The sequence below is a fragment of the Bufo gargarizans genome, chromosome 5 (genome assembly GCF_014858855.1).
Source record: "Bufo gargarizans isolate SCDJY-AF-19 chromosome 5, ASM1485885v1, whole genome shotgun sequence".
Lineage (NCBI taxonomy): Eukaryota > Metazoa > Chordata > Amphibia > Anura > Bufonidae > Bufo > Bufo gargarizans.
This window is the reverse complement of record NC_058084.1, coordinates 236,754,233-236,781,845: the sequence shown is the minus strand read 5'-3', so window position 1 is coordinate 236,781,845 and position 27,613 is coordinate 236,754,233.

Here is a 27,613-nt window from a genome sequence, read left to right as displayed (position 1 = left end):
CCGGTTTCAGGCCATCCGGAAATGCCTGCATTATGCAGATAATGCAGCATGTCCACCCCAAGATGATCCTACCTATGACCGCCTGTACAAAATCAGGCCGGTTGTCGATCACTTTGGGGCCATATTTGTACAGGCCTATGTACCTGGAAGGAGGTTGGCTTAAAGGGGAGACTCCTCATTGCTTTCAAGGGGAGACTCATTTTCCGCCAGTATGTTCCCTCTAAGCGGGCGAGGTATGGCGTGAAGCTGTACAAACTTTGTGAGAGTACCTCAGGGTAAACTTACAAGTTTTGTGTGTACGAGGGGCGAGATTCCCGTATTGAACCCCCAGAATGTCCCCCCACTTTGGGTGTTAGCGGGAAACTTGTGTGGGACCTTATGCACCCACTGCTAGATAAGGGTTACCAACTAGTATCCCTTTGTTCCAGTCCCTCGCCGCCAGATCCACGTCCGCTTGTGGGACCGTGCGGAAAAATCAAAGCAGCCTCCCTACCCACCCCCTCCAGGTACCTATCCCAGGGGTAAGACCCATGCCCTTACCAGTGGAAACCTGTTGCTGGTCAGATATAAGGACAAGAGGAATGTCCTTGTATTGTCCACAATTCACGGTAATGGCATTACCCCTGTCCCTGTGCGAGGTACCGCGGCAACGGTCCTCAAGCCCGATTGTATCGTCGACTACAATCGGTATATGGGAGGAGTTGATCTCTCTGATCAAGTCTTCAAGCCATATAATGCCATGCGCAAAACCCGGGCATAGTACAAAAAAGTTGCGGTCTACTTGGTACAGGTTGCCTTGTACAACTCTTTTGTGCTGTCCCAGAGCACTGGCAACACAGGGAAATGTCTTTCGTTCTATGAGGCAGTCCTCAAGAACCTGATCTTTTCTGACCAAGAAAGAGCAGGCCGGAGTACCTCAGGAACTGGAGGTACCCGGCTCCTCCATAGCCAACACTTTCCAGGTGTGGTACCCCATACTGGAAAGAAGGGACGGACCCAAAAAAGGTGCAGAGTGTGTCACAGGAGAGGCATACGGACGGACACCACCACACGTGCCCCGATCATCCGGGCCTCTGCATTATTGGTTGCTTCAGGGAGTACCGCACTTCCATGGAGCACTACATTTATATTCCCCTTCCCCAATTTAGCCACTGACAATCGGAAAAAAACCTATGGTTCTCAGACTTGAGACACTAAAACAAAAATAAATTGAAAAACAGTTGACATATTAGGTATCACCGCGTCTATAAGAATCTGCTCTATAAAAATACCACATGACCTAACCCCTCAGATGAACACGGTCAAAAAAATAAAATAAAAACGGTGCCAAAACAGCATTTTTTTGTCAAATTTTCAATTTTAAACCGTTTTTTTCCAGTAACAAAGCAAGGGTTAACAGCCAAGCAAAACTCAATATTTATTACCCTGATTCTGCAGTTTACAGAAAGACCCCATATGTGGTCGTAAACTGCTGTATGACCAAACGGCAGGGCGCAGAAGGAAAGGAACGCCGTATGGTTTCTGGAAGGCAGAATTTGATTTTACAAACTTTATTAGTCCATTAGGTGTTCCTCAACAGTTTATGGCAAATGGAGATTAAATTTCAGAATTTCTATTTTTGGTAACCTTTCCTTACAAAAATGTAATATAGAGCAACCACAAATCATATGTACCCTAAAAATAGTCCCAGCAAAACTCCCACCTTATCCCGTAGTTTCCAAAATGGTGTCACTTGTATGGAGTTTCTACTCTTGGGGTGCATCAGGGGGGCTTCAAATGGGTAAATAAACATGTTGTAAATAAACCAGTCCAGCAAAATCTGCCTTCCAAAAACCGCACGGCGCACCTTTCCCCCTACGCCCTACCGTGTGCCCGTACAGTAATTTACGGCCACATATGGGGTGTTTCTGCAAACTACAGAATCGGGGCATTAAATATTGAGTTTTGCTTGGCTGTTTACCCTTGCTTTATTACTGGAAAAAAATGTATTTAAATGGGAAATTAGCCAAGAAATTGAAATTCTTAAATTTCATCTCCATTTGCCAATAACTCTTGTGGAACACCTAAAGGGTTAATGACGTTTGTAAAATCAGTTTTGAATACGTTGAGGGGTGTAGTTTCTTAGATATGGAGTTTCTACTCTAGGGTGCATCAGGGGGGCTTCAATTGAGACATGGTGTAAATAAACCAGTCCAGCAAAATCTGCCTTCCAAAAACCACACGGCACACCTTTCGCTCTACACCCTACTGTGTGCCCGTACAGTAGTTTACGTCCACATATGGGGTGTTTCTGCATCTACAGAATCGCTGCAATAAATATTGAGTTTCGTTTGGCTGTTGACCCTTGCTTTATTACTGGAAAAAAAATTAATAAAATGAAAAATTAGCAAAATTCTGTTTGTAAAATCAGTTATGAATACCTTGAGGGGTGTAGTTTCTAGAATGGGGTCATTTTTGGGCCTCACAAAGTGACTTCAGACCTGAATTGGTCCTTAAAAAGTGGGTTTTTGAAAATTTGCTTCTAAACTTATAAGCCTTGTAACATCCCCAAAAAATAAAATGTCATTCCCAAAATTATCCGAACATGAAGTAGACATATGGGGAATGTGAAATAATAACTATTTTTGGAGGGATAACCATCTATTATAAAAGTAGAGAAATTTGGAAATTTGCTAATTTTTCATTTTTTTTGTCAATTTGGTGTTTTTTATAAATAAAAAAGATTTTTTGACATGTCATGAAGTACAGTACAATATGTGACGAAAAAACTATCTCAGAATGTCCTGGAGAAATCAAAGCATTTTAAAGTTATCACCACTTAAATTTACATTGGTCAGATTTGTAAAAAATGGCCTAGTCCTTAAGGTGAAAATGAGCCCGATCCCTAAGAGGTTAAGTACCAGGACATCATGATGTACCGATACGTCAAATGTCCCTAACAGGTTAATGATTAGCGTTGTGCCTGAAATTGTCGCCAGGGGGACCACACTTTAAGGCTCCATTCACACGTCTGTAATTTCGTTCCACATTTTGCAGAACGGAATTGCAGACCCATTCATTTCTATGGGGCAGCACTTCCGGTTCCGCACTGCCATTCCGCCAAAAAATAGAACATGTCCTATTCTTTTTCCGCAATTGCAGACAAGAACAGGCATATTCTATTAGTGCTGGCAATGTGCGGTCCGCAAAATGCGAAATGCACATTACTGCTTCCCGTGTTTTGCGGATCCGCGGCTCTGTGGATCCGCAAAACACTTTGCGGACGTGTGAATGGAGCCTAAGATAACTGTCTCTAGTCCTATTAGCTAGGCTGGTGAGTTCAATTTTCTTAATGGTCTACTCGATCTGCTTCCAGTAAGTAGTGATAAGGGGGCATTCATACCAGATGGGGGAGAGGGAGGCCAACATGTGTCCCACATCTCCAGCAGTTTTTAGATTAAGAGAGTTTGTGAGTGAAAGTAAACTCTGGGGTTTTATACCAACTATATAATCAATATTTCTAAGATAGGCACTCGGACATCTAGAGTACATGCAGCGCACACAATTTTATTCACAATATTAAAACAACAATCTATAAGAACAATTAAAATGATGGATAAGATATGAAATAAATAAATTCATAAATAAATAAATAATGTGATATAGTAATAGATTAATCCATAAATTCAATGCATATAAGATTTTCTCCACCCTGGTATGCAAAGGTATTTAGTCCATTAGTACATATCAATTCTCTTACTATTCAGTGCTTTTCATTATATAGTCCATCCATTATAAAATCGATGAGGAAGTTCAAAACAAATAGTTAATTGGAACAGTTTTCCTTTGTTATATGTAGTTTCGATTATTCAAACCTTTTTCTCTCGAAATTATAGCATTAAATCTTAGACGGTTAAAAGATCATATCGATCTAGCGGTATATATTCAGTATTACACGATTATATTCCAGAGGTACTCACTGTTCAGTCGGTCTCTGCGAGTTATGTATATAAAAAGCGTTACCGCACTAATCTTCAGTGTGGGTGTTTATCGCTTACCTCCACTTCCAGCCTTATTTAGTTGAGTATCACCTCTATTCTTGTGTGAGCAATATTTTCCATTGGAATTCGGCGTCCCTCGTGTTGTCGACTCCTCCTCCAGTCGGTCACGTGATGGGAATCGGCCAATTGAGAGTCTCTTTTTCCCTGCTTGCAGACTAAGCGGGGATTTCAAATAATATATTGTCCGTTCTAACTACTGAATCAGCTCATTTTGTAATAATTTTGTGTCATTGATTCCCTCCAGCGCACGCTAAGTACAGGTGTTATGGGAGGAACTTTGGCTTCAGGGGGCTATTTTTTGCTATAACTGGAGCTCCTGTGGATGCCTCAGTTATAGTGGAAACAGTGATTAAAAAGTAAAAAAAATTAAATAAAATAAAAAGTCTGTGTCCTGCAGAGGTATTTTAACCGCCTCCGGACCGCCTAACGCAGATGTGCGGTCCGGAGGCGGCAGCGCTGCGCAGAGTCACGCATATACGCGTCATCTCGCGAGACGCGAGATGACGTGCTTTGCCAGCCCGCGCATGCGCAGTTCGGGCCGGCATTTCGTCAAGAGGGGTCGCGTCATCAGCTTGCCAGCCAATGATCGTGGCTGGCAAGCTGATGATTTTTAAAAAATCCAACGAGAAACCAGATAACAGATCATATTAGTAAATATGATCTGTTATATGGCTGCCCTGCTCCTCTGCTGGTCCTTTTCGTCGGTTGGATCCAGCAGAGGAGCTGGCTTCACAGTGAGTAGCACCAACAGTACATACTTAGCCCCAGATCACCCCCTGCACCCCAATTAACCCTTTGATCACCCCTTGGATCGCCCCTGTCAATTACTAGTGAAAGGAAAAAAGTGATCAGTGCAAACTGTCCCTTTTTTTTCCCACTGGTATTGACCGTTAGGTTTTAGGATAGTTTAGGCCCCTTGGTTAGGTAGTTTAGGGATCGGTTAGCGCCTAGCCCACCCCACCGCACCGCAGTCACTGATTCGCTGATTAGCGTATCGCTAATCAGCATTTGTACTTTTATAGTATCTGGAAGTGATCAAAACTGATCACGGTCAGATCTATAATTGTATTAGTGTCACTTTAGTTCTCCCTCCACCCAAAACGCAGTGTATGCCCGATCAGGCCTGATCGTTCGCCCACACGTGTGTTCGCCCACACCCGCCCCACCGCAGTGACAAAATTTTTTTTTTTTTTTTATCACTGCACATTCACTTTACACGCGCTACGGCAATAAAAAAAATCAGTTTTGATATTTTTTATCAACCGCAGCGAGCTCTTAGACATAGTTGTGGCTGAAACAAACAGGTATGCCACACAATTTATAACCGCCAACCCGGGAAGCTATTATGCCCAGCCTTTCTGGTGGAAACTAGTCCAAGTTTCCGAAATTAAAACTTTTCTGGGCCTTCTCCTCAACATGGGTCTAACCAAAAAGCATGAATTGCGGTCATATTGGTCCACGAACCCAATTCATCACATGCCCATGTTCGCTGCTGCTATGTCCAGGGCACGTTTTGAGGCCATCCTGCGTTTCCTGCACTTTAGCGACAACACCGCCTCCCGTCCCAGAGGCCACCCTGCTTTTGACCGGCTCCACAAAATTCGGCCCCTCATAGACCATTTCAACCAGAAATTTGCAGATTTGTATACCCCAGAGCAAAACAACCGGTATGGGGTCAAATTGTATAAGCTCTGTGAAAGGGCCACAGGCTATACCCACAAATTTCGGATCTATGAGGGAAAAGATCAGACCCTGGAGCCGTTCGGTTGCCCTGACTACCGGGAGCAGTGGGAAGACAGCCTGGGACTTGGTATCACCCTTATTCGGCAAGGGGTACCATATTTATGTGGACAATTTCTACACAAGTGTGGCCCTCTTTAGGCATTTGTTTCTAGAATGGATTGGCGCCTGTGGCACCGCGCGAACTAGTCGCGCTGGCTTCCCCCAACGGCTCGTTACCACCCGTCTTGCAAGGGGGCAGAGGGCCGCATTGTGTAACGAAGAACTGCTTGCGGTGAAATGGAGAGACAAGCGTGACGTTTACATGCTCTCCTCCATTCACGCAGACACGACAATACAAATTGAGCGAGCAACCCGTGTCATTGAAAAGCCCCTCTCAGTCCATGACTATAACCTTCACATGGGAGGGGTGCACTTCAATGACCAGATGTTGTCTCCGTATTTAGTTTCCCGCAGAACCAGACGCTGGTATAAGAAGGTGTCTGTATATTTAATTCAATTGGCTCTGTATAATAGTTTTGTTCTCTACAGTAAGGCTGGAAGAACTGGATCCTTCCTCAAATTTCAGGAAGAGATCATCGAGAACCTCCTGTACCCAGGAGGTATCGTGGCCCCATCCACCAGTGTAGTTAGCTGTCCACACTAGCGACATTTCCCCAATGTCGTTCCTGGTACCTCAACCCAACCGTCACCCCAAAAAAGTTGTCATTTCTGTAGCAGGAGTGGAATAAGGCGTGACACCCGCTATTTCTGTCCTGACCACCATGCCCTATGCTTTGGAGAGTGTTTCCGGAAGTACCACACACAGGTACACCTAGCATAGGGATCATCTCACCAGGACAGGCACACAGGGCTATTAGGGCCCATTTACTCAGAGCTGCTGCAAACCTCTCCTTTCACCTGGGACAAAGTGCATAACACACTTCGCCACATCTTTGGGCGATTTGAGCTTTGCACATTGACCCATGGGGAAGGAGAGGTTTGTTCTATAAAGGTAAAAAATAAAAATAAAAATAAAACACCAGTTTTTTTTTTTTTTACCTTCCAGGTGGACCAACCGATCGACCAGCTGCAGCACTGATATGCATTGCGCTGCTGTCAGATTACACGCAAGTCGTGTATGCGGCGCTGCAAGACGAGATTTCTACTCTGCAGTTAAAGATACGTTTGCCAAGGCATACGAGCTGAGGAGGAGGCGGCGTTCCTATGCTTCGGCAAACACTTTGTATATAAAAAACAAAATCCCGGCAATGATTTATTCATCCACATCGATTGATGTGAATGGAGAAATCTGGTTTGCCAGGGCATACGAGCTAAGTGGGTATGGATGTTGGGCGGAGCTCCTATGTCCTGGCAGACGCCTTTCCCCTCCTTTTTTTTTTTTGGCAGAGATTTTTTCATCCACATTGATCGATGCGAATGAAGAAATCTGTGCCGTTCATTTTTTTCTTTCAGCCCAGAGGCTGAACGGAAAAAAAAATCTCATTACCTGTATGCTCAATATAAGGAGAATAGCAGAAACTCCTAATGCTGGCCATACATGTAATGATTGCGGAGACCCTCAAATGCCAGGGCAGTACAAACACCCCACAACTGACCCCATTTTGGAAAGAAGACACCCCAAGGTATTTGCTGAGGGGCATATTGAGTCCATGAAAGATTTAAATGTGTGTCCTAAGTTAGCGGAAAGTGAGACTTTGTGAGAAAAAAACAAAAAAAAATCAATTTCCGCTAACTTATGCCAAAAAAATGTATTTCTATGAACTCGCCAGGCCCCTCATTGAATACCTTGGGGTGTCTTCTTTCCAAAGTGGGGTCACATGTGGGGTATTTATACTGCCCTGGCTTTTTAGGGGCCCTAAAGCGTGAGAAGAAGTCTGGGATCCAAATGTCTAAAAACGCCCTCCTAAAAGGAATTTGGGCACCTTTGCGCATCTAGACTGCAAAAAAGTGTCACACATGTGGTATCGCCGTACTCAGGAGAAGTTGGGGAATGTGTTTTGGGGTGTCATTTTACATATACCCATGCTGGGTGAGATAAATATCTTGGTCAAATGCCAACTTTGTATAAAAAAATGGGAAAAGTTGTCTTTTGCCAAGATATTTCTCTCACCCAGCATGGGTATATGTAAAATGACAGCCCAAAACACATTCCCCAACTTCTCCTGAGTACGGCGATACCAGATGTGTGACACTTTTTTGCAGCCTAGGTGGGCAAAGGGACCCACATTCCAAAGTGCACCTTTCGGATTTCACCGGTCATTTTTTACAGATTTTGATTGCAAACTACTTCTCACACATATGGGCCCCTAAATTGCCAGGGCAGTATTAATATAACGCCACAAGTGACCCCATTTTGGAAAGAAGACATCCCAAGGTATTCCGTGAGGGGCATGGCGAGTTCCTAGATTTTTTTATTTTTTGTCGCAAGTTAGTGGAATATGAGACTTTGTAAGAAAAAATCATCATTTTCCGCTAACTTGTGACAAAAAATCATCAGCGAATACCTTAGGGTGTCTACTTTCCGAAATGGGGTCATTTGTGGGGGTTTTCTACTGTTTGGGCATTGTAGAACCTCAGGAAACATGACAGGTGCTCAGAAAGTCAGAGCTGCTTCAAAAAGCGGAAATTCACATTTTTGTACCATAGTTTGTAAACGCTATAACTTTTACCCAAACCATTTTTTTATTTTTGCCCAAACATTTTTTTTTTATCAAAGACATGTAGAACAATAAATTTAGCGAAAAATTTATATATGGATGTCGTTTTTTTTGCAAAATTTTACAGCTGAAAGTGAAAAATTTCATTTTTTTGCAAAAAAATCGTTACATTTTGATTAATAACAAAAAAAGTAAAAATGTCAGCAGCAATGAAATACCACCAAATGAAAGCTCTATTAGTGAGAAGAAAAGGAGGTAAAATTCATTTGGGTGGTAAGTTGCATGACCGAGCGATAAACGGTGAAAGTAGTGTAGTGCAGAAGTGTAAAAAGTGGCCTGGTTATTAAGGGGGTTTTAGCTAGCGGGGTTGAAGTGGTTAATGACATCCTGGGGACATATTACGTGCATAAAATAAAAAAAATATAAGTAAAAAATTATAATAATAAAAAATAGAAATAAAATGTATGAAAAAAATAGAAATAAAATGTACGATTTTTTTTTTGTTATTCAGTTGCTAACAGAACCCATCACCATAGTCGCCCCGTTCGCTTAAACCTATATATATTATAGATGAAAACGATTGTCGCGGGGAGACATCTGATACCCCCGAAGGACGTGAGGCGAGTATCGCTGTTTTACTCCTGGCTGTCGATGGACCGCTACCTTCTGCGGAGTGGTCAGAAATCTACAGGCATGCACCAGACAGCCTCTTAGAGCGCAGCTAAGATGGCAAATAGCCAGCCGCTGCTATTTCAAGAGGAGAGCTCTGAGAACTCCCAGGGCGCAGAGACTCTAATGGGAAGCTCTGACCCTCTGAATTACAAAAGCTGGCCATAGAAGTGGCGCTGCGCATTATGCCAGACATCCAAAAGACATTGGAGACCACCATAATGGCCTCCTTTAATTCTCCAGGAGAGGTCAGACAGACCAGTCTTCAAGTTGGAAACTTGGAAAAGGAGTCTCTCCAACAACAAGTTGGACTCTGACTCAGTTATTCAAACGCAACAGCAGGCTCTAGATTACTTGCGCTCCAAGGTTGATGACCTAGAGAATAGGTCCCGCCGCAATAACCTAAGGGTGGTAGGATTACCTGAATCCATTAAACAACCAGAGCTCCTAGATTTATGCAAACGGGAACTGCCAGAAGCCCGGGGTTTAAACTTCTTCTGCAAGGTGGAACGCGCCCACAGGGTAGGCCCAGACAAAGTCTTGACCAAGGACACCACTGCAACATCTCCTCGTAATGGAGATGAAATACCGCGCCAAGTGATATTCAAACTCTTGGACTTTAACGATAAGGTGGCCATGCTATGCATCTTTCACAGGAGGCAGCATCCTATTACCCTCAGAGGTCACAGAGTTCTACTATTTGAGGACTTTTAAGGACAGAGGTTGCGAAAAAACGTAAGGCCTTCAGCCCTAGCTGCACCAAGCTTTACCATCAGAACATTTGCTTCCAACTTATGTTCCCGGCGGTGCTGAGGATCCACCGTGCACAAGGAAGCACAATTACCTTTGTCTCCCCTTTTGAGGCGGAAAAGGCTATCAGTGGGATTTTCAGCTCGGAGCAACGGGAGGTTGTCTCCTCTCCTCAAAGGTCTTCTCCAAGGATGTCCGCAGAACCCATGGATCATCGGCGGAGAAGCCGTTCGCGAAACGGCGTGAGAAGACATTCCAGAAGTAAAAGATGAAGCTGCCAGGACTTAAGCACGAGCGAACCTGGGGACTACTGCATTAACCTCTGAAATTTGGTAGTAGCACTCTGGCTCAAATGTGCCTTGTTTGTCTCATGATGTCTGCAGGAGTGATATTCTTGTACGTAATCAGGAATTTGTTTTTCTAGTCTACATGTGATAGTAAAGTTAACCTCACTAGTTGTTATCCCTACTAGGCGGTGTATTAGGGAGTTCCACCACGGCAGAAAAATGAGAAGTCAACACCTAGATTTAGGATAGGCAAAAGTCATCTAGCCTTAGTGCCTGGCGGGTATCACCTGCAGTATCTACAGGCAGTGTTTCTGTCCGTTATTTAGTTTATTATGTTACCCTCCTCTTTCCTCCCCTCCTCCCTCCCTACTCACCAGTTGCTCTCTCTGCCCGGGGATCCGGGGTCACTGGAGCCATAATGAAGATTATCCCGCAGAAACGTTCCAAAATTTAGCAACATCTAAAACTCCTACAGCCTGATATAGTTCTTCTTCAGGAGACCCATCTTGATGAAAAATACTTCTTTCGTCTAAAGAAGTTCTGGGTAGGCTCTGTTTACGGATCATCAGCCAAAGAGCGCAGGGCAGGAGTGCTTACACTGCTCCACAAACACTTTTCAGGAAAAGTAACCTCAGAATCTCATAATAGTGAGGGTAGATGGCATAGGCTACAGGTTGAATTTGAAGGAACCTCATATAGCATTCACAATGTTTATGCTCCAAATGATAACAATGCACATTTTTACGCTCTTCTAGAGAACAGATTGGACACGGACGGTACTCCCAATAGGGTTATGGGTGGCGAAGACCAGAAAAGGTTCGCTGAGGCTTTCTGGTAAGGTATTACAACCTTTTTTGGCCTCTACGGGCCTACATGATACATGGCGTTCCCTACATCCTGATGATAGAGAATATACACATTTTTCCCATGCTCAAAATGCTTGGTCTTGAATAGACTATCTTATTGTGTCCTTACACATGTCCTCTAGGGTGGTATCCTCCGAGACACACATGAGTTACTCATCTCTGATCACTCACCTATATCCATATTCTTGCAGAATATATACCCTAGAGGGACTGATTTTCTATGGCGTTTTCCCTCATTCCTAGCCAAGGATGACAACTTCAAAGATATTCTGTGAGGTTGGTGGCTGGAGTTCCAGGGCGATAATCCTCGGGGTGCATCAGATGTTTCAATCCACTGGGAAACTGCCAAAGTGGTCTTGAGAGGATGGATAATCAGCTATGTGAGTAATTTGCGCTAAGTGGTTTCCCAGCAGTATCAGAAAGCTAGCACAGCTTTGCGAATAACATACACAAATTTTCTTCAGACGGTCACGAATCAGCTCAAAGATATATGTCTGGCAGCTAGAAGTAATTTTGAACTGCTGCTTGATAGGCGGGAGGCCATTTATCGCTCAGAGTACCAGACTGATCTTTTTCGTTTTGGGAACAAGTCGGACAAAATGTTAGCAAATCTAGCCAGGGGCAGAAGGGTTTCCACAGTCATCACGTCATTAAGAGATGAGGGTGGAGTATCGCAGACAAACCTTAAATTAATTAACAAGCTGCTAGGGAAGTATTATAAACGGCTCTATTGGGACACTCCAGGGGGGGGGGGGGGTAAATGCTTCTTATCCAAGATTAAGCTCCCATCCCTGACAGTGGAACAGCAGGGGATCCTGAACGCTGAAATATCTGCTGAGGAGATTCTATACACCATAAGCTTGTTACATAATGGGAAAGCACCAGGACCTGATGGGTTTTCAGGAGAGTTCTATAAGGTGTTACAAGAACATCTCGCCCCCACCCTAGTTGAGTACTTTAATCACCTCTTGCGTACGGGTAATTTTCCCGCCCATGTCAAAAAGTGGCCTACATTAAATTGATATTGAAGCCTAATAAGGATCCGTAGGATGGCTCCTATCGCCCGATCTCACTCATCAATCAGGATCTCAAACTTTTAACCAAGATCTTGGCTGATAGACTGAGCATCCTGATGCCCACCTTGATGGGTCCCTTGCAAGTGGGTTTTATAAAAGGTTGTTCGGGGGTGGCTAACATCGGAAAGGTGCTAGCAGCCTTGGATTGTGTCCGGCGCTGCCCTCAGCCAGACACAACCCCCATATTACTAGCCTTAGACGCGGAAAAAGCGTTTGACTCACTTCGATGGGACTGGCTGGGGTCGGTGCTTGACAAATTCAAGATCTTTGGGGACATCCGCAGCTTCTTACAGGGGCTTTACAAGAGTCCAGCTGCGCGAGTTCATACAGGAGGGTTTCTATCTCACACTTTCCCCCTCCAGAGAGGGACCAGACAGGGGTGCCCGCTCTCCCCTCTCCTTTTTGACCTAGCCATTGAGCCTCTGGCCAGATTCCTAGAGGATTATAAGCTTTACTCGGGAATCACAGTAGGGAAAAAGGAGGTCAAGATGGCGTTATACGCTGATGACTTATTGCTTTTCATGTGTAATCCCCAGCAGCATTTGGGACCTTTGATGGAGCTCCTCCATCTTTTTGGATCTTTCTCGGGCTATAAACAGGGCCGGACTAACGTAGGGGCTGATAGAGCTGCAGCTCCAGGCCCCTACCATAAAATAGGCCCATCCGCCAGCCAAAAGGCTGTCGGGAGTGGCCCGCGCTAAAAGTCCTCTGTTGTACACAAACACAGCGCAGCGTGCAGGAGAGATAACCTCTGGCGCACTGAGGTCATATCCGGCGGGCCGCGGCATTACAGGAACAGCACCAGCTGCTCTGACATCCTGCCGCCGGATATGATCTCAGTGCGCCCGCGGTTATCCCTCCTGCACCACAGCAGTTTCGACCCACACACGGTGACAGCCCACAGCGCTCAGCCACACCAGCCCGCGAGACAGCAGGAGCTTCTGGAGGCTGCAGCCAGGTATCAGATAAAGTCATCCAGTTGGAAGGGAGGGCAATCATAGTGCTGTTATGATTTATGGACACAGCTCTCAGCATGCTTAGCCAGCCTTCTATCTGGCTTTGCATCTTGAGAGTCACAGTCCACAGGCTGTTTCTGAGCCTGTGGACTGTGACTCTCAAGAAGCACAGACAGATAGAAGGCTGGCTAAGCATGCTGAGAGCTGTGCCCATAAATCATAACAGCACTATGAAAATTACTGACTGGCTAAGCATGCTGAGAGCTCAGTCTAAATAACATAACACATAAAGAAATTACTGTTTCTAGCTGCTAGTCCACAGCAGCTAGAAACAGTAATTTATTTAAAGGGTTTCTGTCACCAGGTTTCACCCCTCAGCTAAAAATATGCTGATGTTCAGGGCGTCTTCACGATTCCTAATGTGGGCTTTTAAATGTCATCTGTGGGCTTATTTAGCTAAAAAACAGCTATTACTAACCTGTCAGTCAAACAAATAAGGTGCCCAAGGGGATGTTAATAGATGCAAGGTGCAGGCCACACCCGCCGCCGTTCGTGCCCAGCGCCGCCTTTCCAGACTTCTGCGCCGCCTCCTAATCCTCTGTGCCGCCTCTCGCTCTCCCTCCCCTCCTTCTGCTGTAAGATGCGCCGTGCGGACTTCTTCATTTGGCTTCTTACAGCGAAGTGCGCATGCGCCGGCACTTCGCTCAACCCCTGTATGTGTGAGATCTTACAGCAGGAGGAGGGGGGAGGGAGGGAGGGCGAGAGGCGGCACAGAGGATTAGGAGGCGGCGCAGAAGTCTGGAAAGGCGGCGCTGGGCACGAATGGCGGCAGGTGCAGCCGGCACCTTGCATCCATTAACATCCCCTTGGGCACCTTACTTGTTTGACTGACAGGTTAGTAAAAGCTGTTTTTTAGCTAAATAAGCCCACAGATGACATTTATAAGCCCACATTAGGAATCGTGAAGACGCCCTGAACATCAGAATATTTTTAGCTGACAGGGGTGAAACCTGGTGACAGAATCCCTTTAATGTGTTATGTTATTTAGACACAGCTCTCAGCATGCTTAGCCAACCTTCTATCTGACTGGCTAAGCATGCTGAGTGCTGTGTCCATAAATCATAACACAGCTCTATGAAAATTACTGTTTCTAGCTGCTGTTGTCCACAGTCCACAGCAGCTAGAAAACAGTAATCTTCATAGTCATGTTAAATGATCACTATACAAAGCGGTTTTCCTGACACTATAGTGCCCTGAGGGTGCCCCCACCCTCAGGGTCCCCCTCCCGTGGTCCCCCTCCATGTTGCCAAGATAGACACCAAATGAAGGGGTAGTTGCAGGAACAAAATACTTTAATGGTATTGATAAAATATATATGTAATTAAGACACTGAGTGCAGTTGGCTTTTATTTGGAGATTCAGTATATGCTGTCTATAAATATATATATATATGTATATATATATATATATTTAACCAATACCATTAAAGTATTTTGTTCCTGCAACTACCCCTTCATTTGGCGTCTATCTTGGCAACACAAAGAGAAGTAGTGATTCTTCAGCGAACACTTACATCTGGTTTCCAGCATTTGATCTCCAAAACATATATTGGTAAATGCACTGATCGTACCACAGTCTGTGTCTGGATCGTACCACAGTCTGTGTCTGGATCGTACCACAGTCTTTGTCTGGATCGTACCACAGTCTATTGTCTGGATCAATATATAATGATGGGAGTTATACTGTACCACAGTCTGTGTCTGGATCGTACCACAGTCTGTGTCTGGATCGTACCACAGTCTGTGTCTGGATCGTACCACAGTCTGTGTCTGGATTGTACCACAGTCGATTGTCTGGATCAATATACAGGTCCTTCTCAAAAAATTAGCATATTGTGATAAAGTTCATTATTTTCTGTAATGTACTGATAAACATTAGACTTTCATATATTTTAGATTCATTACACACCAACTGAAGTAGTTCAAGCCTTTTATTGTTTTAATATTGATGATTTTGGCATACAGCTCATGAAAACCCAAATTTCCTATCTCAAACATATTTCATCCGACCAATAAAAGAAAAGTGTTTTTAATACAAAAAAAGTCAACCTTCAAATAATTATGTTCGGTTATGCACTCAATACTTCGTCGGGAATCCTTTTGCAGAAATGACTGCTTCAATGCGGCGTGGCATGGAGGCAATCAGCCTGTGGCACTGCTGAGGTGTTATGGAGGCCCAGGATGCTTCGATAGCGGCCCTAAGCTCATCCAGAGTGTTGGGTCTTGCGTCTCTCAACTTTCTCTTCCCAATATCCCACAGATTCTCTATGGGGTTCAGGTCAGGAGAGTTGGCAGGCCAATTGACTACAGTAATACCATGGTCAGTAAACCATTTACCAGTGGTTTTGGCACTGTGAGCAGGTGCCAGGTCGTGCTGAAAAATGAAATCTTCATCTCCATAAAGCTTTTCAGCAGATGGAAGCATGAAGTTCTCCAAAATCTCCTGATAGCTAGCTGCATTGACCCTACCCTTGATAAAACACAGTGGACCAACACCAGCAGCTGACATGGCACCCCAGACCATCACTGACTGTGGGTACTTGACACTGGACTTCAGGCACTTTGGCATTTCCCTCTCCCCAGTCTTCCTCCAGACTCTGGCACCTTGATTTCCGAATTACATGCAACAGTCCAGTGCTGCTTCTCTGTAGCCCAGGTCAGGCGCTTCTGCCGCTGTTTCTGATTCAAAAGTGGCTTGACCTGGGGAATGCGGCACCTGTAGCCCATTTCCTGCACACGCCTGTACACGGTGGCTCAGGATGTTTCTACTCCAGACTCAGTCCACTGCTTCCGCAGGTCCCCCAAGGTCTGGAATCGGTCCTTCTCCACAATCTTCCTCAGGGTCTGGTCACCTCTTCTCGTTGTGCAGCGTTTTCTGCCACACTTTTTCCTTCCCACAGACTTCCCACTGTGGTGCCTTGATACAGCACTCTGGGAACAGCCTATTCGTTCAGAAATTTCTTTCTGTGTCTTACCCTCTTGCTTGAGGGTGTCAATGATGGTGTCAATGATGGCCTTCTGGACAGCAGTCAGGTCGGCAGTCTTACCCATGATTGCGGTTTTGAGTAATGAACCAGGCTGGGAGTTTTTAAAAGCCTCAGGAATCTTTTGCAGGTGTTTAGAGTTAATTAGTTGATTCAGATGATTAGGTTAATAGCTCGTTTAGAGAACCTTTTCATGATATGCTAATTTTTTGAGATAGGAATTTTGGGTTTTCATGAGCTGTATGCCAAAATCATCAATATTAAAACAATAAAAGGCTTGAACTACTTCAGTTGGTGTGTAATGCATCTAAAATATATGAAAGTCTAATGTTTATCAGTACATTACAGAAAATAATGAACTTTATCACAATATGCTAATTTTGTGAGAATGACCTGTATAATGATGGGAGTTATACTGTACCACAGTCTGTGTCTGGATCGTACCACAGTCTGTGTCTGGATCGTACCAAAGTCTGTGTCTGGATCGTACCACAGTCTGTGTCTGGATCAATATACAATTATTGGAGTTGTACCTTACCACAGTAGATCAATGTGTCCTCTGCGTGGGCCTAGGAGAACTCAAGATAATTGCACTAATAAACAAGCTGTTAAAAAAAGCTCCTAAAGAAAGTACTGTATTTGACCATCCTTTTTTTTTACACCCAAGGATGAAAAAACAACATAGTGGTTGGGAGAAGCTGAAAGCTAGAAAAGAGGAAGAAAAACAAATGCAAAAAATCTTGTCTAAAACTAAAAAAAATACAGATTTTTGTGGAAAAAGAACATCTGGAACAAGCAGTGTAACTGATATACATGCTTCCGCTTCAAGTTCAACCAGTACAATTGCTGTCAGTACATCTTGTGCAACAAGTGGATCCACTGAGTTGGACTATGAAAATATAACAAAACAGCAAGAAGAAATATATTCAAATGACATTGGAGATTGGAATATTTGTGATGCCTTGAGAGAATATTTCTGTGAAAATGGGGTTACCAACTGTCAACATATGGAAAGTGATTTTCGTGCCTCAGAAAAGATATGTCCAAGTGAAACTTTTACAAGGTACTGTACAAAATCTTAGTTTTTCCGAGAACAGTTGAATGGCGAAAAAGTTAAGCGTGACTGGCTGTGTTATTCTCCGAAAACTGGCAAGGTTTTTTGTGCTCTTTGCAAACTATTTTCGAAAGACGAAACAACACATTTGACTTCAACTGGTTATTCAGATCGGCGACATGCCACAAGAGATTTAAGCAGGCATGAAAATAGTGCTTCTCGTGGAAAAGCAATTTAAGCCCTTATCAGGAGAAAAACTTCTGGACAACGCATAGACAAAGATCTTGTCAACCAGTTTGAGAATCAGAAAAAATATTGGCACAAAATACTTTGCCGTATCCTGAGCGTTATAAAGCTCCTTTCATCACGAGGTCTGTCTTTTCGAGGAAGTAATGAAGTTATTGGCTCAGTACACAACGGGAATTATTTGGGCTGTCTTGAGCTGTTAGCGGAATATGATCCATTCCTTTCTGAACATATTCAAAAGCATGGCAACAAGGGAAGAGGTCACATATCGTACCTGTCATCAACAATATGTGATGAGTTTATTGAATTGATTGGTCAGCAATTGCTACAGCAGATTGTAAATGAAATGAAACAAGCCAAATATTATTCAATTTCTGTTGATTTCACCCCTGACATTGCACATTCTGATCAACTGACCATTATATTTCAATATGTGCTTGCCAGTGGTCCAGTGGAGCGTTTTACTAAATTTATCCCAATATCTGGACATACTGGTATGGAACTAGCAAACACGGTTCTTCAATTTCTGGAAGAAAAGGGTATTTCCATCAAAGACTGCAGGGGCCAGTCATATGATAATGCATCGAGATTATATATGCATTATATATATACTGATATGAGTGGCAAATATAATGGTATGCAGGCCTTAATTCGGGAAAAAAATCCACTGGCTGAGTACATTCCTTGTTGTGCACATTCGCTAAACCTTGTAGGACAAAATGCAGTAAACAGCTGTCCAGTTGCAGTTTCATTCTTTAATTTTGTTCAGCAATTATATTGGTTTTTTTTCTGCATCAACTCATTGGTGGAATCTTCTAACAAACCGTTTCAAAATATGTGGTATACCAACATTAAAAAGGTTAGCTGATACGCGTTGGTCTGCTCATCATGATGCTGTGAATGCCTTACAAAAAAGGTATACTACTATCAAAGAAGTCCTTGCAAATATTTTGAATGATGAGAACACAAAGGGAGAGGTCTGTTTACAAGCAAAGGGCCTAAGCAGTGTTATGGATCAGCTGGAAACGGGAATAATGATTGAAATATGGTCTGTAATTTTACCCAGGTTTCACAGAACCAGTCAGAGTCTCCAAGATGGAAAATTAGACTTGCATACAGCAACAGGCATGCTGAGCTCTCTGAAGGATTTTGTTCAGTCTCTGCGTTCTAAATTCTCTGAATTTGAACAGCAGGGTAAAGATATTACCTGCTGCGATGAGTACCAGCTACAACGTGGGAGGAAAATTAAAAGAAATAAGAAGTGGGACTATGGTGATGCAGAAGATGCTGATATGACACCATCTGAAAAGTTTAAAGTGAACACCTTTTATCTTATTATTTACCAACTGACAGAATCACTGAGGCACAGACAAGCGGCATACAGCGTCATTCAGGAAAGATTTGGCTTGCTGTTAGAAATGTGCACTCTAGCTACAGATGGTCTATGCTCCAAAGCCAGAACACTAGTCACACAATATTCTGAAGATCTTGACCCCTTGTTTGCAGATTAAATTGTACAGTTTGCCTCTCTTTTCAAAATTTACCAGTCTTCCTCTGCAAAAAAAGTCATTAATGAAAGTCAAGAACTACAAATGTACAAGTTTCTGGTCACACAATCCCTAGTCGGTGCATTTCCAAACACACATGTGACCCTCCGCATGTATTTGTGTTTAATGGTCAGCAACTGCAGTGGTGAGCGTTCGTTTTCAACATTAAAACGTGTGAAAAATGAACTGAGATCTTCAATGGGTCAGGAGCGTTTAAATGCACTCTCTCTGTTATGCATCGAAAATGGGTTGCTGAATGAGCTGAATCTTGATTCTACAATTGAAGAATTTGCAAGCAAGAAGGCAAGAAAAGCAAATGTGTAGTTTAATTATAATCTGTCTGTTTGATTCGTTTTAGGTTAAAATGCAGTTTAGGATTGAGTGAATAACCTTGTTTTTGTGTTTGTTACTCTCTGCACCATAACAGTATCATACAATTATATTTAATTTGTTTATGTGGTTTACGTTCTATTTATAAAAAATGGTTGTTTTGAATGTTGTATTTATTATGGCTTTATTTAATTAACTGGTTTCCTACTGTTTACAAAAAAAAAGAAACCTTTTCGATCCGTTTCTATTATGGCACTTTATTGGTACTTAAAATTTTTCATTTGTCTTAATACAAATGCTTTGTGTTTTGATTTTATATATTATGTATATATTTCCATAAAAAGGCCCAGCAAAATCCTCAGCACCAGGCCCATGATGCTCTTAATCCGGCCCTGCCTAAGAGACGTCGCCGCCAGAAAACAAGAAGTCGTTCACCGAGCGACATCTTCTAGTCAGACGCTATGGCTTTCGTGCATGACGCATCCGCCGAAGTACGCTAAATCAGAGTTGGACATCTTTCAAATACCGCCGACACAAACAAGCATTGAAAAATCGCTTTATGTAGAGGTGTAGCCAATTGCCGCAATCACTGACAAATGCCCCTTTGGAATTCTACATCACTGGCAGCGGTGAATATTATTACGACCTTAATAACACATTGTTACACGTCGTTTGCAAAATCGTTAGTCCTGATAACACACCCATACCAGAAGGATCCCGGGTTGCACTTATTAACTACCCTATAGCGAGTCTTTTTAATCAACTGGATATAACACTCGGCGACACGTTGATTTCAAGAAGCGACAACCTTTATACGAATAGAGCGTATATAGAGTCCCTAATAAATTATAATTCACAAACTTTAGCGTCCCAATTTACAGCTGGTTTATTCTATAAAGACACAGCGGGACATCATGATAAATGGGTTCTCGATGGGCGTAATGACGGCTTCAGCAAGAGACCAAAGTATTCCGCCCGATCTAGAAGTGTGGAATTAATGGGCCCTATTTACGCCAATATATTTAATTAACCGAAGTTAATACTGAACGGTTTAGAGCTAAAGATAAAATTGACCAGAAACAGACACTTTCTGCCTTATGTCGGCCGAGGCGTCCCATTTTAAAGTCCAATTACAGCACGCTTCCCTGTTTGTCAAAAGAGTACAAGTATCGCCCGCTGTAAGAATCAGTCACAGTTGCGCTCTGTTAACAGCTAACGCAAAGTACTCGATCGATTGGGCATCGCTTAAAGTGTATAGTGTACCCGCCGGTACTCGCATATGTAACCACGAGAATCTTTTCCTCGGAAACCTACCAAAAACAGTAATACTAGCGTTTGTGGATAACGAATCATTTTCCGTGAGTTACCAAATAAATCCTTTGTGCTTCAACCACTATAATGTGATTTATGCCGCCTTATATTTGGATGGTCAACAGATACCGGCAAAACCTTTTCAACCTAACTTCCAAGACTAATCAGCTGTTCGTGAATATATGTTCCTAGTACATATTTCGGGGAAACACAAGGCCGACAACGCTTTATCCGTCGATCGGCACCAGTTTTTGAACGGTTACACTTTGTTCGCTTTTGATTTATCGCCGGATCAAGAACCCGGCAGTCATTTCTCTCTAGTAAAAACTGGCAATCTGCGAGCTGAAATTAGATTTGCCGAACCGATTGCGAACACAATTAACATGATTGTATATTCAGTTCATGAAAATATTATTGAAATAAATAATCGGCGGGAGGTATTATATGATTTTCAATAAACATTAATAATTATGAAATTGCCTGTGTTATTAAAGCTGATATTAACCTGGCGTTAATATCAGCTTTAATAACACAGGCAATTTCATAATTATTAATGTTTATTGAAAATCATATAATACCTCCCGCCGATTATTTATTTCAATAATATTTAAAGGTGTATTCCGGTCTGATTTATTACCGGGGGGTAAAATCATCGACAGGCCCGCGGCATACATTGTAAATATGGATAATTCGTATCAGCGGGGGAAGCATTGGATTTTAATTATATTATACCCGAATGATATATCTATTTTCTTTGATAGTTATGGTTTATCACCCGCAAATTAAATATTTCCTGGCGACTTTATGCAGTTTTTAAATAAAAATTCTAAGACTATAAGGTATCAAAACAGACAAATACAAGATGCCGTTAGTACCATCTGCGGCCATTACTGTATCTATATCTTACAATGTCTCGCTAAAGAAATATCTTTTGAAAATGTTTTAAAAATGTTCACTAACGATTTTAGAAAAAATTACCGTATTGTGCGATCATTTGTAACAAAACGCATGAAACGCTTATGTATACGATGCTGTAATTACAATCAAACGTGTCTGTCCCTATGGGAATGTTGCATATAAGTAAAATGAATAAAGCTTTTTAACCGAATTATATTTGTCATTGTTTGATTTTTAATACTATTATATAAAATTAATATCAGGCACTATACATTTTAATATCAACCACTATAAATTGAATATCAAGCACTATAAATTGAATATCAAGCACTATAAATTTTAATAGCAAACACTATAAATTTTAATAGCTAGCACTATAAATTTAATATCAAACAATATAAATTTTAATATCAAGCACTATAAATTTTAATAGCAAACAATATAAATTTTAACAGCTAGCACTATAAATTTAATATCAAACAATATAAATTTTAATAGCAAACACTATGAATTTAATATCAAGCGATATAAACCTAATATCACGCAATATAAACTTAATATCATGCAATATAAACTTTATATCATGCAATATATAAGGCGCGGGAGTAGCTGTATTAAAAAGGGCGTGGTACCTGTCACTTTGATGAAACATATACCCTCTTACTACTCTCAGACTGGCTGTGTGCTCTTCCGCTCAGGTCCCGGTCGGATGTGTTCCTGATTTCCTTTATGCAGTTGAACAGGAAGACTCAGAAACACATTATTGACCTGTGCAGAAGAGCCTGCATCCAGTCCCATCAGGTCACACAAGCGCAGGGGAGACGGTGGCATAAAGAAGGGGTACTCAGGAAATTCTCTCCTCCACAAATGGACAGTAGTGTTGAGCGAATTGGGCTTGGATTGCTATATCCAAACCCGATTTGTTTGAAAAGTTCGTTAAAAATATAGCCACCATCCTATCGTAAAATGTATGGGCTCTGTGGAGGTCTTTGCGAAATTGCGGCAAATATCAGGAGACTTGCTTTGTCTTGCATCGATGACGTGACACTATGTTTGTGAGTTTATTACAGTGTCAAAATCTGAAGCTGAACTCGGATTCCTGCCTCATTAACGAAGCCGAGTGTAGCTTCGAATTTTGACACTGTAACTTATGCGAATATACAAAGTGTCATGTCGTACACATCATGGTAGGCCGCAGGTTATGTTAACAAAGTTTACAAAGAAATTAGGTTCAGATACAGCAATTCAAACCAAATTCACTCAACACTAATGGCCAGAATACTGCAGCATTTTCTAAAAAGCCCAGAAAACCTCTATAACAATGTCTGTCATATACATGCTGTTTGACAACTGATTGAGTGAAGGGTTGTGACAGTTACGTACATAGCATGGCACCACCTGGTGTTCAAAGCGCATAGCAATGTGAACATCCACCTCATGGGCAGTGTTCTGGGGGACAATACTGTCAGTTCTCTGCAAAGTGGACCCTTAGTCGTAACGACTAATGGTCCAGTACCCGAAATGCGTCAACATGTCTTGTGCACCATGTGGCTGTCTGCTGTTAATGAATGTTTAATAAAGAAGAAGTTTTAAAGAGGATCTCTATTGAATCCGGAACCATTCCTGTTTCAAGTTTTTCTGCTGATTGCAAAGGGGACCCACCCCAAAGGTTTCAGGAGTCGGGTGAATGTATTTGATCAGGAAGGTGAGCTGGATGAAGTGTTTTACATACTGCCTGGTAGGGTTGACAATGCTGATTAAAACAGTACCAGTTAGTTATCTACATAGCAGTATTCCCAAGATATGACTTTTTTTACTAAGCAAAATAGCTCTTTTGACCACCAAGAGGCAGGCAGAAGCCTTGGTGCACCACTATTCTAACGCCCATCTCCTGTGGGCATGACCACCTCTCTTTTGATTGAGGCCCCACTTATACGCTGCATTCTTTGCGGATCACACACATCCCCATTTATTTGAATGCATATCGTGTACTGTCTGCATCTGTATTTCCATTACGCACCCCCGCAAAAAAAAAGAAAGAACATGTTCTATTCTTGTCCTAGTTGAGGACAAGGATGGCCATTGTTACAATGGGTCCGCAAAAAACAAAACAACAGATGCAACATGGACATCACATGGATGATGTCAATTTTCTTTGTGGTTCGATGTTTTGCAGACATCAAAATACATAATGTGAATGTGAATGCACCCTGACAGGGCAAAACATCTCTTCTAGCCCGGTATTTTCGTGCCTCTGCCACCCATCCCAATAGTGTATCACCTAAATAACATTATATACCCTTCCCACTTATGTTTCCCCTTATTCTCAGCATACACCCCCAATATCGTCAATATGTAAATAGTTCATGAGCCTCTCTAAAGTAACCATTGGCATGGTGGCTCAGTGGTTTAGCATTGGTGCCTTGCGGAGCTGGGGTCCTAGGTTTGAATCTGACTAAGGACAACATCTGCATGGAGTTTGTATGTTCTCCTTGTGTTTGTTTCCTCCAGGTACTCCAGACATACTGATAGTCTCCATTGGGGACTGCTTGATGCTAATGTCTGTAAAGTGCTATGGAATATAGTAGCGCTATATAAGTGCATAAAATAAATAAATAGTGGTCTTGTAATGTAACAAGAAGTCCTTGGTGGACCAGAAGTCTCACAGAGAGCAGTGGCTGTATGCTCTCCTCCCCTATACAGCCCTCTCTTCTGTTGCCACTCTGAGAGATAGGTTTTTATATATAATGTGAACATCCTGTAGTACAATCTTTTGTCCACAAGGTGGCAGCTAACCAGCTGTGTGAGCATCTATATATTTCTTTGTTTCTAAGACAACTGTAGAGAGGAGGTTAAATGCTATTTGCATTTTTCAAATCTACCTATGAACTCAGAGTTTGAGTTGCTGAAACCACTCCTATCAAGTTAAGGAGCCAATAGTCTTTTCTTAAGGAACACCCCTTTTGTGATGTCATGTCTGCTATTTAAGCGAATGTATATTGTATAAAGCTCTCTGGCTCAGGGGGATGAGGAAGTGCTTTTCCATATAACCAACTTGTGTTTATGGTCTCATTATAAAGCAGTATGGAACGTGCATACTTATACTTCTAATTGAATCGCTTAACCCCTTAAGGACCGGGCTCATTTTCACCTTAAGGACCAGGGCATTTTTTGCAAATCTGACCAGTGTCACTTTATGTGTGAATAACTTTAAAACGCTTTTACTTATCCAGGCCATTCTGAGATTGTTTTTTTCGTCATACTTTATGACACTGGTAAAATGGAGTAAAAAAAAAAAAGAAGAATTTTTATTTATAAAAAAATAAAAATGTACCAAAAATATGGAAAAATTAGCAAATTTCTAAGTTTAATTTCTCTACTTCTATAATACATAGTAATACCTCCAAAAATAGTTATTCATTAACATTCCCCATATGTCTACTTCATGTTTGAATCATTTTGGGAATTACATTTTATTTTTTGGGGACGTAACAAGGCTTAGAAGTTTAGAAGCAAATCTTGAAATTTTTCAGAAATTTTCCAAAACCCACTTTTTAAGGACCAGTTAAGGTCTGAAGTCACTTTGTGAGGCTTACATAATATAAACCACCCAAAAATTAAACTACACCCCTCAAGGAATTCAAAACTGATTTTACAAACTTTGTTAACCCTTTAGGTGTTCCACAAGAGTTATTGGCAAATAAACGGATCCGTCCTGAATTACAATGCAAGTCAAAGGGGACGAATCCGTTTGACGTTGACAGAATATGGTGCAATTGCAAACGGATCCGTCCCCATTGACTTTCAATGTAAAGTCTGGAGTCCCTTTTATACCATCGGATCGGAGAGGGGAACGCCTCTATGTTAGAATATACTGTCGGATATGAGTTACATCGTGAAAACTCATATCCGACAGTATATTCTAACACAGAGGCATTCCCATGGTGATGGGGACGCTTCTAGTTAGAATATACTACAAACTGTGTACCTGACTGCCCCCTGCTGCCTGGCAGCACCCGATCTCTTACAGGGGGCCGTGATCAGCACAATTAACCCCTCAGGTGCCGCACCTGAAGGGGTTAATTGTGCGTATTATAGCCCCCTGTAAGAGATCAGGGCTGCCAGGCAGCAGGGGGCAGACCCCCCCCTCCCCAGTTTGAATATCATTGTTGGCCAGTGCGGCCCCCCTCCCTCCCTCTATTGTAATAAGAACATTGGTGGCAGTGTGCGGCCTGCCCCGGCCCCCCTCCCTCCCACTATTGTAATAAGAACATTGGTGGCAGTGTGCGGCCTCCCCCCCCCCCCCCCCCGATCATTGGTGGCAGCGGAGTTCCGATCGGAGTCCCAGTTTAATCACTGGGGCTCCGATCGGTAACCATGGCAACCAGGATGCTACTGCAGTCCTGGTTGCCATGGTTACTTAGCAATAGTAGAAGCATCATACTTACCCGCTGGCTACTGAGATGTCTGTGTCCGGCCGGGAGCTCCCCCTACTGGTAAGTGACAGGTCTGTGCGGCGCATTGCTAAATTAACTGTCACTTACCAGTAGGAGGAGCTCCTGGCCAGTCACAGACATCGCAGCAGCCAGCAGGTAAGTATGATGCTTCTACTATTGCTAAGTAACCATGGCAACCAGGACTGCAGTAGCCTCTTGGTTGCCATGGTTACCGATCGGAGCCCCAGCGATTAAACTGGGACTCCGATCGGAACTCCGCTGCTACCAATGATGGGGGGGGGGCGGGGGAGGCCGCACACTGCCACCAATGTTCTTATTGCAATAGAGGGAGGTAGGGGGGCCGGGGGAGGCCGCACACTGCCACCAATGTTCTAATTACAATAGAGGGAGGAGGGGGGGCCGGGGGAGGCCACACACTTCCACCAATGTTCTTATTACAATAGAGGGAGGGAGGGGGGAGCAGGGGGGGGGGGCGCACACTGTACCACCAATGTTATTATTACAATAGAGGGAGGGAGAGGGGTCCGCACTGGCCACCAATGAAATTCAAACTGGGGAGGGAGGGGGTCTGCCCCCTGCTGCCTGGCAGCCCTGGATCTCTTACAGGGGGCTATGATATGCACAATTAACCCCTTCAGGTGCAGCACCTGAGGGGTTAATTGTACGGATCACAGCCCCCTGTAAGAGATCGGGTGCTGCCAGGCAGCAGGGGGCAGTCATGTAAACAGTTCGTTGTATATTCTAACTAGAAGCGTCCCCATCACTATGGGAACGCCTCTGTGTTAGAATATACTGTCGGATCTGAGTTTTCACGAAGTGAAAACTCAGCTCTGAAAAAGCTTTTATGCAGACGGATCTTCGGATCCGTCTGTATGAAAGTAACCTACGGCCACGGATCACGGACACGGATGCCAATCTTGTGTGCATCCGTGTTCTTTCACGGACCCATTGACTTGAATGGGTCTGTGAACAGTTGTCAGTCAAAAAAATAGGACAGGTCATATTTTTTTGACGGACAGGATACATGGATCACGGAGGCGAATGACAAACGGTGCATTTTCCGAGTTTTCAACGGACCCATTGAAAGTCAATGGGTCCGCAAGAAAATCACGGAAAACAGAACAACGGCCACGGGTGCACACGTGTCGTGTGCATGAGGCTTAGGCTGAGTTCACATCAGCGTTCAGCCTTTCCGTTCTCCTGCTCTGTTATAGGAGCAGGAAAACGGAAAAGACGTATTGGGCACATAACTGAGGCGAACGGAGCCTACGGACCCCATAGACTATAATGGGGTCCGTTAGGTTTACGCTCAGAAGATGATTTTGGAGCGGAGACGAAAGTACTGCATGCAGGACTGTTTTTTTTTACATGTCCCATTTGAAGCCCCCCTGATGCACCCCTAGAGTAGAAACTCCAAAAAAGTGACCCCATTTTAGAAACTACGGGATAGGGTGGAAGTTTTGTTGGTAATAGTTTATGGTACATATGATTTTTGGTTGCTCTATATTACACTTTTTGTGAGGCAAGGTAACAAGAAATTGCTTTTTTGGCACCGTTTTTTATTTTTTTTATTTACAACATTCATCTGACAGGTTAGATCATGTGGTATTTTTATAGAGCAGGTTGTCACGGACACGGCGATACCTAATATATATATACCATTTTTTTATTTATGTAAGTTTCA